The 10,507-nt window shown below is 45.2% G+C and overlaps 1 non-coding gene across 1 annotated transcript; it reads right to left on the minus strand.

Annotated features, from left to right (window-relative positions):
* Window positions 1–9,951: 9,951 nt before the first annotated feature.
* Window positions 9,952–10,026, minus strand: Trnak-uuu (transfer RNA lysine (anticodon UUU)). The gene has a single exon. It is a non-coding gene; the product is annotated as a tRNA-Lys (tRNA).
* Between the last annotated feature and the right edge of the window lie 481 nt (window positions 10,027–10,507).

Raw genomic sequence — 10,507 nt, forward strand, 5'->3', positions numbered from 1 at the left:
AATGTGGGTAGATCACGTAACTAATGAGGAGGTATTGAATAGGATTGGGGAGAAGAGAAGTTTGTGGCACAACTTGACTAGAAGAAGGGATCGGTTGGTAGGACATGTTTTGAGGCATCAAGGGATCACAAATTTAGCATTGGAGGGCAGTGTGGAGGGTAAAAATCGTAGAGGGAGACCAAGAGATGAATACACTAAGCACATTCAGAAGGATGTAGGTTGCAGTAGATACTGGGAGATGAAGAAGCTTGCACAGGATAGAGTAGCATGGAGAGCTGCATCAAACCAGTCTCAGGACTGAAGACTACAACAACAACAACAACAACTTGTGACCGAGGGCTTATTTGTTCCAATATAATTCTGACACGGTGACTGAACCTTAGCAGCTATGTTCAAAGTTTTACAACGAAGAGTCACCAGATTCAGTCACTCCAGATGTTATCCATACGTCACGACAACGTAGACGTACTTGAAAATGGAAAACTTCCGAAACGGCTCTCGTAATGACCAATAAATGTTTAAGGGGCTCCGGAAAGGCTCAAAATCATGAAAAGTTCAATTTTTACTTTTTTGCGTTTTCTGAATCTGCAGACTATTACCTTTTAATAGATATATAATTTATTCAATTCCGAAGACTACAACTATTTTTAAATTTTTTTTGAAATGTGTTCTACATGGGCGTGACCTACTGTGGCGCTGTTAAACTGCTGTCAAATGGTGTTATTATTAACGTCCGTGTTCATCAGGTACATTTTAGTGATGTGAGATAAAGTATGTGTTGTGGCTAACCTGTGATGGTTCAATATATATCGCTGGTGTGATTGTCGATTGTTTCATGTTTATTTACTCTGTCGTTATCTCGAAAATATTCGTAATTAATTCTGTTTCTTGAGTCTCTGTTTTGTTGAAGTATAATAATGAGTAAAAGTAAAGTTATTAGAAATCCTCTGAAGGCTTTTAAGAAAAGGAGAAATGTTGGAAAGCCAAAGGTATGTGTTATTACTGTAAATAATAACATTCTAACGTGGTACGAGCGATGCTTGCTTTAGACAAGGAACGCCTTCGGGCTGCAGACAGGGCTGTAAAGAGTCTAGAAATACAAGCAAGAGTAAACAGGAGGAGGAACAATAGGAAGCTGGAGGAGGAGTTTGCAGAGGATGAAGATAATCCATCCTATGGACCTGGAATGCACTAAAAAGTTAATCCAATCTTTGTCGCTCGATTCCCAAAACTTTTATTTTCTCATACTAATTACATGTTTTCTAAGGATCTTCCAAACATATTTGTTTCATGTTACACAGTACCTTCTGCATAATTTAACACAGCCTTTTTCCAAAAAACTGTATATTTTTGAATATATAAATAAAAAATTGCAAAAAAATGTTGTGAATTTTCATTACAATTGAAAAAAAATCATCTTTAATAACTGAACTAAAATTTTGTAAAATGCCTGTGTTAAGTTGTAGCCCATATTCCAATAAATAATCTGTAAAAAGTTCAACTTCCTACCTCAAATACTTTGTGAGGAAAGATGTAATTGATAAGCGTTATTTTAACATTGCAAGTATAGGGCGTTCCGGAGCCCCTTAAAGCAGTGTTACTACAACCTTTCTTACAATTTTTCCACGCTTTTTTTACCAGTGTCATCAAACCACCCATGTACTGGCCTTCGACGTACTGTATGTGTTGTTATGTTTGTGGAGGACCATCTGAGCCAAAGAAACTCGGTCGTAGGACGAGTCACTATACATTTTACAAGCGCTCATTATGAAATTTACAAACAGAAGAACTAAAGAGTTGATAAAACAAAAATATTGAGAGAGTGTACTATTGAAAAACACATTACAGATAAGAATTCTCAATTACTGCAAGAGACGCACACGCTGTATCCACTGGTACCTCAAACAACCCCCGCTAGTCAGCCGTCAGGTATACGTCCGTGTTCGGTTGTTCACGAGTGTGAGGCGGTGAGTGTTCGTCTGCGACGTCTCCCGGAGCCCAGGCGCCTGTCGGTGCCGCATTGGCCTGAACTTCGTGACGTCACCGGCCCGCCGGCGCTAATGGTGACGGACGTGCGCTAACTGTCGCACCCCGCCGACTGCCACGCCGTGATTGAGCGGGCGCGACCCGAACACCCGCCCGTCGCAGCCTCGCTCCGACTCACACATTGGCGCCTGTCCTAGCGAAGCTCTCTCCAGCTCACTGGTCACTCTGCACAGTTGAACAAAAGCCTTTTTCCAGAATGAGATTTCCACTCTGCAGCGGAGTGTGCGCTGATATGAAACTTCCTGGATGATTAAAACTGTGTTCCCGACAGAGAATCGAACTCGGGACCTTTTGGCTTTCGCAGGCAAGTGCTCTACCAACTGAGCTACCCAAGCACGACTCACGCCCGGTACTCACAGCTTTACTTCTGCCAGTACCTCGTCTCCTACCTTCCAAACTTTACAGAAGCTCTCCTGCGAACCTTGCAGAACTAGCACTCCTAAAAGAAAGGATACTGCGGAGACATGGCTTAGCCACAGCCTGGGGGATCCAGGTAGGAGACGAGATACTGCCAGAATTAAAGCTGTGAGGACCGGGCTTGTGTAGTGCTTCGATAGCTCAGATGGTAGAGCACTTGCCCGCGAAAGGCAAAGGACCCGAGTTCGAGTCTCGGTCGGGCACACAGTTTTAATCTGCCAGGAAGTCTCAAAACCCTTTTTATTTAATTTTCTATGAGTAAAAGTTTACCTGCCAGGAACTCTGCTCGTTTGTGGATCTTGTGCATGCGTGTGAATCTCACTCCTCCGAGTGCACACTTACCCTCTTACTACGCCACCATAGGCGGCATACGGCTATATTTCGTATTTCTCATTTCTCAAAAATATACACTACTGGCCATTACAATTGCTACACCACGAAGATGACGTACTACAGACGCGAAATATAACCGACAGGAAGAAGATGCTGTGATATGCAAATTATTAGCTTTTCAGAGCATTCACACAAGATTGGCGCCTGTGGCGACACCTACTACGTGCTGACATGAGGGAAGTTTCCAACCGATTTCTCATACACAAACAGCAGTTGACCGGCGTTGCCTGGTGAAACGTCGTTGTGATGCCTCCTGTAAGGAGGAGAAATGCGTACCATCACGTTTCCAACTTTGATAAAGGTCAGATTGTAGCCTATCGTGATTGCGGTTTATCGTATCGCGACATTGCTGCTCGCGTTGGTCGAGATCCAATGACTGTTAGCAGAATATGGAATTGATGGGTTCAGGAGGGTAATACGGAACGCCGTGCTGTATCCCAACGGCGTCGTATCACTAGCAGTCTAAATGACAGGCATCTTATCCGCATGGCTGTAACGTATCGTGCAGCCAAGTCTCGATCCCTGAGTCAACAGATGGGGACGTTTGCAAGACAAGAACCATCTGTACGAACAGTTCGATGACGTTTGCAGCAGCGTGGACTATCAGCTCGGAGACCGTGGCTGCGGTTACCCTTGACGCTGCATCACAGACAGGAGCGCATGCGATGGTGTACACGACGGCAAACCTGGGTGTACGAACGGCAAAACGTCATTTCTTCGGATGAATCCAGATTATGTTTACAGCATCATGATGGACGCATTCGTGTTTGGCGACATGGCGGTGAACGCACATTGGAAGCGTGTATTTGTCATCGCCTTACTGGCGTATCACCCGGCGTGATGGTATGGGGTGCCATTGGTTACACGTCTCGGTCACCTCTTGTTCGCATTGACGGGACTTTGAACAGTGGACGTTACATTTCAGATGTGTTACGACCCGTGGCTCTACCCTTCCTTCGATCCCTGCGAAACCCTACTAAACCCTACTAAACACCTTTTTCCAAAGCTGTTTCACAGAGGAAGACCGCACTGCAGTTCCTTCTCTAAATCCTCGCACCAACGAAAAAATGGCTGACATTGAAATAAGTGTCCAAGGAATAGAAAAGCAACTGGAATCACTCAACAGAGGAAAGTCCACTGGACCTGACGGGATACCAATTCGATTCTACACAGAGTACGCGAAAGAACTTGCCCCCCTTCTAACAGCCGTGTACCGCAAGTCTCTAGAGGAACAGAAGGTTCCAAATGATTGGAAAAGAGCACAGGTAGTCCCAGTCTTCAAGAAGGGTCGTCGAGCAGATGCGCAAAACTATAGACCTATCTCTCTGACGTCGATCTGTTGTAGAATTTTAGAACATGTCTTTTGCTCGAGTATCATGTCGTTTTTGGAAACTCAGAATCTACTATGTAGGAATCAACATGGATTCCGGAAACAGCGATCGTGTGAAACCCAACTCGCATTATTTGTTCATGAAACCCAGAAAATATTAGATACAGGCTCCCAGGTAGATGCCATTTTCCTTGACTTCCGGAAGGCGTTCGATACAGTTCCGCACTGTCGCCTGATAAACAAAGTAAGAGCCTACGGAATATCAGACCAGCTGTGTGGCTGGATTGAAGAGTTTTTAGCAAACAGAACACAGCATGTTGTTCTCAATGGAGAGACATCTACAGACGTTAAAGTAACCTCTGGCGTGCCACAGGGGAGTGTTATGGGACCATTGCTTTTCACAATATATATAAATGACCTAGTAGATAGTGTCGGAAGTTCCATGCGGCTTTTCGCGGATGATGCTGTAGTATACAGAGAAGTTGCAGCATTAGAAAATTGTAGCGAAATGCAGGAAGATCTGCAGCGGATAGGCACTTGGTGCAGGGAGTGGCAACTGACCCTTAACATAGACAAATGTAATGTATTGCGAATACATAGAAAGAAGGATCCTTTATTGTATGATTATATGATAGCGGAACAAACACTGGTAGCAGTTACTTCTGTAAAATATCTGGGAGTATGCGTGCGGAACGATTTGAAGTGGAATGATCATATAAAATTAATTGTTGGTAAGGCGGGTACCAGGTTGAGATTCATTGGGAGAGTCCTTAGAAAATGTAGTCCATCAACAAAGGAGGTGGCTTACAAAACACTCGTTCGACCTATACTTGTGTATTGCTCATCAGTGTGGGATCCGTACCAGATCGGGTTGACGGAGGAGATAGAGAAGATCCAAAGAAGAGCGGCGCGTTTCGTCACAGGGTTATTTGGTAACCGTGATAGCGTTACGGAGATGTTTAACAAACTCAAGTGGCAGACTCTGCAAGAGAGGCGCTCTGCATCGCGGTGTAGCTTGCTCGCCAGGTTTCGAGAGGGTGCGTTTCTGGATGAGGTATCGAATATATTGCTTCCCCCTACTTATACCTCCCGAGGAGATCACGAATGTAAAATTAGAGAGATTAGAGCGCGCACAGAGGCTTTCAGACAGTCGTTCTTCCCGCGAACCATACGCGACTGGAACAGGAAAGGGAGATAATGACAGTGGCACGTAAAGTGCCCTCCGCCACACACCGTTGGGTGGCTTGCGGAGTATAAATGTAGATGTAGATGTAGTTCAGCAGGATAATGCACGACCACATGTTTCAGGTTCAGTACGGGCCTTTCTGGATACAGAAAATGTTCGACTGCTGCCCTGGCCAGCACATTCTCCAGATCTCTCACCAACTGAAAACGTCTGGTCAATGGTGGCCGAGCAACTGGCTTGTCACAATACGCCAGTCAGTAGTCTTGATGAACTGTGGTATCGTGTTGAAGCTGCATGGGCAGCTGTACCTGTACACTCCATCCTAGCTCTATTTGACTCAATGCCCAGGCGTATCAAGGCCGTTATTACCGCCAGAGGTGGTTGCTCTGGGTACTGATTTTTCACGATCCATGCACCCAAACTGCGTGAAAATGTAATCACATGTCAATTCTAGTACAACATATTTGTCCAATGAATACGCGTTTATCATCTGCATTTCTTCTTGGTGTAGCAATTTTAATGGCCAGTGGTGTACATACATTGATTTCCGCAGTTATTTCAGGCAGTGTTTCTTGTCTCTTAGCATTGACAGCACCATGAAAACGACGCTGCTATCGGTCGTTAAGTGAAGGCCGCCAGCCACTGCGTTGTCCGCTTGTGAGAGGTAGTGCCTGAAATTTGCTGTTCTTGGAACATTCTTGTCAGTGTGGGTCTCGGAATATTGGATTCCCTAACGATTTCCGAAAATGAATTTCCTATGTGTTCAGCTCCAACTATCATTTCGCGTCCAAAGTCTGTTAATTCCCATCATGCGGCCATTCGAACGCCGATTCCCTTTTCACATGCATCACCTGACCACAAATGACAGCTCTAACAATGCACTCCCCTTTTATATCTTGTGTACTCGATGCTACCGCTATATCTATATGTGCTTATCGCTATCCCATGACTTTTGTCACTTCAGTGTAAATATGTGCTTTAAATAATCATGGGCAATGAATTTTTCTTCCTTTCCCCATACCTACCACATCCAGTGAGCTTTATGGCTGGTAGTGTGCAGGTGTTTTTTGCAGAAAGTGTGTCCCTGCTGTTTGGGAAACAGTTTCTGGGGGGATGAAAGCTTCGGGCACGCCCCTTAGGGCATCCTCGCATACAGCACGCAACACACAAGGGAAGCAGCCACTGTGTGAGACCATTAGTCCTCGGCGGTGAATTGTACCTGCCTCAATCGCCCGCCGAGTCATTTCTCAACAGACTCTCCCCAGGGACACCCAGCCGTCGCCAGGGACACCGCCGAGATTTCTGCTGAACACGCACGAGCCTCTCTAATCGCGATGACTGGTACGTGCATCAGAGTTTCACCCAGCCACATGCTGATGCCACTCCAACCGGAAGACCCCTGCACAGGAGGCAGTCATCGGTTCTGCCAATCCCTTCCTGAGAGTTTAGATGGTGCATATGTGATGACTGTGATACGATTCCCCTATCAGTTGTCACATGAAGCCCAAAATTAGAGGTCTTAGAACCAGCGGAAAAAGAGAGAGCTCGTATCGGAGTTCAAAGACTCATTCTACCTTCATCAACACCCTTAAAATTCCCCCCGCCCAGCACTGTTCCCTCACTGTCAACTATACTCCCCTGCCACTGCGTCCCTCCCTTTCTCTCACACTTCCATTGTGCGAACATATTCTTGCCTTTTTTAACATGCAACTCACCTCAAACTCCCACAAGCTCCCCTAACTGTAAGCCACACCCACCAGTCCATTGCTGTAGGTCCTTCATATACATTCAGTCCCAATGGCCATCACTCATTCAGCCCAACTCATTAACTCTTTATTCTTGCCTTTTTTAACATGCAACTCACCTCAAACTCCCACAAGCTCCCCTAAGTGTAAGCCACCCCCACCAGTCCATCGCTGTATGTCCTTCATATACATTCAGTCCCAATGGCCATCACTCATTCAGCCCAACTCATTAACTCTTTATGTCTCTCTATCATTGTCTCCTGTGTCATGGCCACTCCCTCATTCGTTCTGTCCTACTACTATAGTCTTCTCTCAGTATCACTATCTTCCTCTTGCTCTCTCTCCTCACTGCCACTGTCTCTCTTTTATCATACACTCTGCCTCTCTTTATCACTGCCTCTCACCCACTTCCACTTTCTCTTTCTGTTTATTCCTTCTCCCCCCCCCCCCACCCCCACCCCTGTACTTTTATCTCACTGTCAACTATATTCCCTTGCCACTGTGTCCCTCCCTTCCTCCCTTTCTCTCACACTACCATTGTCTCCTTCTCTCTTTCTATAACAACCACTGTATACTATATTCCAGTGCTTATTACTTTTCCGTCTCTTTGCCACTGCTATTGTCTTCTTCTGTCACAGCATAAAAAAGCGCACGCCAAACTTTTTGTGAAAATTTTTTGAAGGTGGCCAGGAAGGTAGAATGAAACAGCTGGTACCCCACCTCTCATTCGGAGCCTGTTATTTACATAAACAGAGATTTTTTTTTTTTGCTTCGATAGGAGAATTTTTCCGTTGATTCCCTTCTTTCCTATGCTGTAGCAGGACATGTAATTCATGTGGAAAGAAATATATTGGTCAGTTAAATTTAGATAGTTTACTTACATGAAACTGAAATAACACACGCCAGCCGTGGTGACCGAGCGGTTCAAGGCGCTTCAGTCCGGAACTGCGCGGCTGCTACGGTCGCAGGATGTGTGTGATGTCCTTAGGTTAGTTAGGTTGAAGTAGCTCTAAGTTCTAGTCTACTGATGACCTCAGATATTAAGTCCCATAGTGCTCAAAGCCATTTGAACCATTTTTGAAACAACACAAAACTAATTTTACACCTCGTATCGGATTTTACGTGCAAAAACGTTCTTCAGTACTACAAAATGGGGTTCCCAAATGATAACGGAGACACTTTGCAGCACATTTCTCCGTTCCACGTCACTTTATAAACCATGTTTTCGCCTCACAGCGAATTTTACGTGCGTGTTTCAGTTGTACAAGTGGGGTATCTTTTGAACCTCCGTTTCCCGGAAACGGATAAAGATATCGAGAAAATTTTCAAGGTTGTTCGTGATACTGGTCTTAGGAACATATCACTAAAATTTCAGACATTTTCTGTGCACAACCGTCTTGGCAGCCTCGGCTGGCTATCATTCAGCTGGTGACGGCGATAACATAGTAAAAGAACCATTTTCTTTGTATTTTCCGGTGAACCGCCCATGAACTAAAGGTGAGTCCGTAAGTCACATCAAGTCCACCGGAGACTATATCAAATTCAAAAAGAACCAACCGATTTTCTCAGTTTGCCTTAGCAGGAGGAAGTTTCTCATATTCATAGTTTGATCTTGTGCCGTAGGGTAGTGACACTAAGACGATCTTTCTGTTGGGTATGCAAGTGGTCCCTAGCCCAAGGGATACCCAAAACACTTGAATGTACGTTTTTATGTCCGCCCCTGGTAGCTGAGTGGTCAGTGCGACGGAATGTCATACCTAACGGCCCGGGTTTGATTCCCGGCTAGGTCGGTTATTTTCTCCGCTCAGGGACTGGGTGTTGTGTTGGCCTTATCATCATCTCTCCCCCATCGACACACAAGTCACCGAAGTGGCGTCAACTCGAAAGACTTGCACCAGACGAACGGTCTACCCGACGGGAGGCCCTAGCCACACAGCATTTCCATTTTTACGTTTTTATCACAGATAGAAACCGAAGTATGAGCACCGGAAAATCCCGTTCTTATGTGTGTCGTTTTGAAACGGATTACGTAAGCATGCTGTCGCATGACTGCGGATTAGAAAATCTTCTAAAATCACTCAACATTCGAAAGGCATCTGGACCGAAGGAAATGCAGGTGAAATGCTGTAGAGAATATGTGAAAATATTAGCTCGCCTTCTAACAGCAGCTTGCCGTATATCACTGGACAGAGAAAGGGTACCATGAAATTTGAAAGAAATCGTAGGTGTTTCCCGTTTTCGAGAAGGTTAGTTGGACAGTTGCGCTTCTGTGTAGACCTGTAACTCTGATAATCGGCTGTAGAATTCCGGAACGTTTTATGCTCACGCTTTACGCCCTCCTGGGACGACAAACATTTCCTCTACAGAAATCAACCAGGACTCAGGAAACGGAAATTTTGGAAAAAGCGCCGCAGACGAATGTCCCAGTTCATGATGTGCTCCTTGAATTCAGGAAGGATTCGCTGCAGTTCCGAATCGTCTTGTAGTGGACAAAATACCAGCTCACCGATTATCGAACCAAATTTGTCACTGGAATCATGAATTCCTTGCAGATAGAATTGAATATTTCGACGGAACTGACGAACGTAAAAGAAATTTATTGGGATTCCCTAGGAGTGTTATAGGGCCCCTGCCACTTACTGTTTATACACTGACGGAACAATATCGCAACGCCCAAAAATAATTAATGCAGAATTTGGGGAATACGTTTGTCTAAGTAACACATTCAGGTGATTAACATTGCAAGATAACAGATTAATGAAATGATAATTAAATGGACACCCTAGCTGCAAACAGGCGTTGATGTATTTCATTGGGGACATACTGAAAATGTGTGCCCCGACCGGGACTCGAACCCGGGATCTCCTGCTTAAATGGCAGACGCTCTATCCATCTGAGCCACTGCGGGCACAGAGGATAGTGCGTCTGCAGGGACTTATCCCTTGCACGCTCCCCGTGAGATCCACATTCCCAACATGTCCACACCACTACATTCGTAGTGCGCCTAATAGATGTTTGCCCACCATACTCATTACTCGTGGCAGATTGATCTACCAAGTCCCGTACGAGTTCGGGCATAGCGTGTGCTTTCGCACAAGAAGGTCAGTGGCCGGGAAGCCATATTTTAACTATATACGACGGTAGTATCTGTTCCCGCAGTGGCTCAGATGGATAGAGCGTCTGCCATGTAAGCAGGAGATCCCGGGTTCGAGTCCCGGTCGGGGCACACATTTTCAACATGTCCCCAATGAAGTACATCAACACCTGTTTGCAGCTAGGGTGTCCATTTAATTATCATTTCATTTCTAGCAAAGCTGCGTAGTCATCCACGGTAACTGTTCTTTCGGGAACAGGTACTACCGTCATATATAATAACTAATGTAAACGTCA

The sequence above is a fragment of the Schistocerca cancellata genome, chromosome 12, assembly GCF_023864275.1.
Source record: "Schistocerca cancellata isolate TAMUIC-IGC-003103 chromosome 12, iqSchCanc2.1, whole genome shotgun sequence".
Taxonomy (NCBI): domain Eukaryota; kingdom Metazoa; phylum Arthropoda; class Insecta; order Orthoptera; family Acrididae; genus Schistocerca; species Schistocerca cancellata.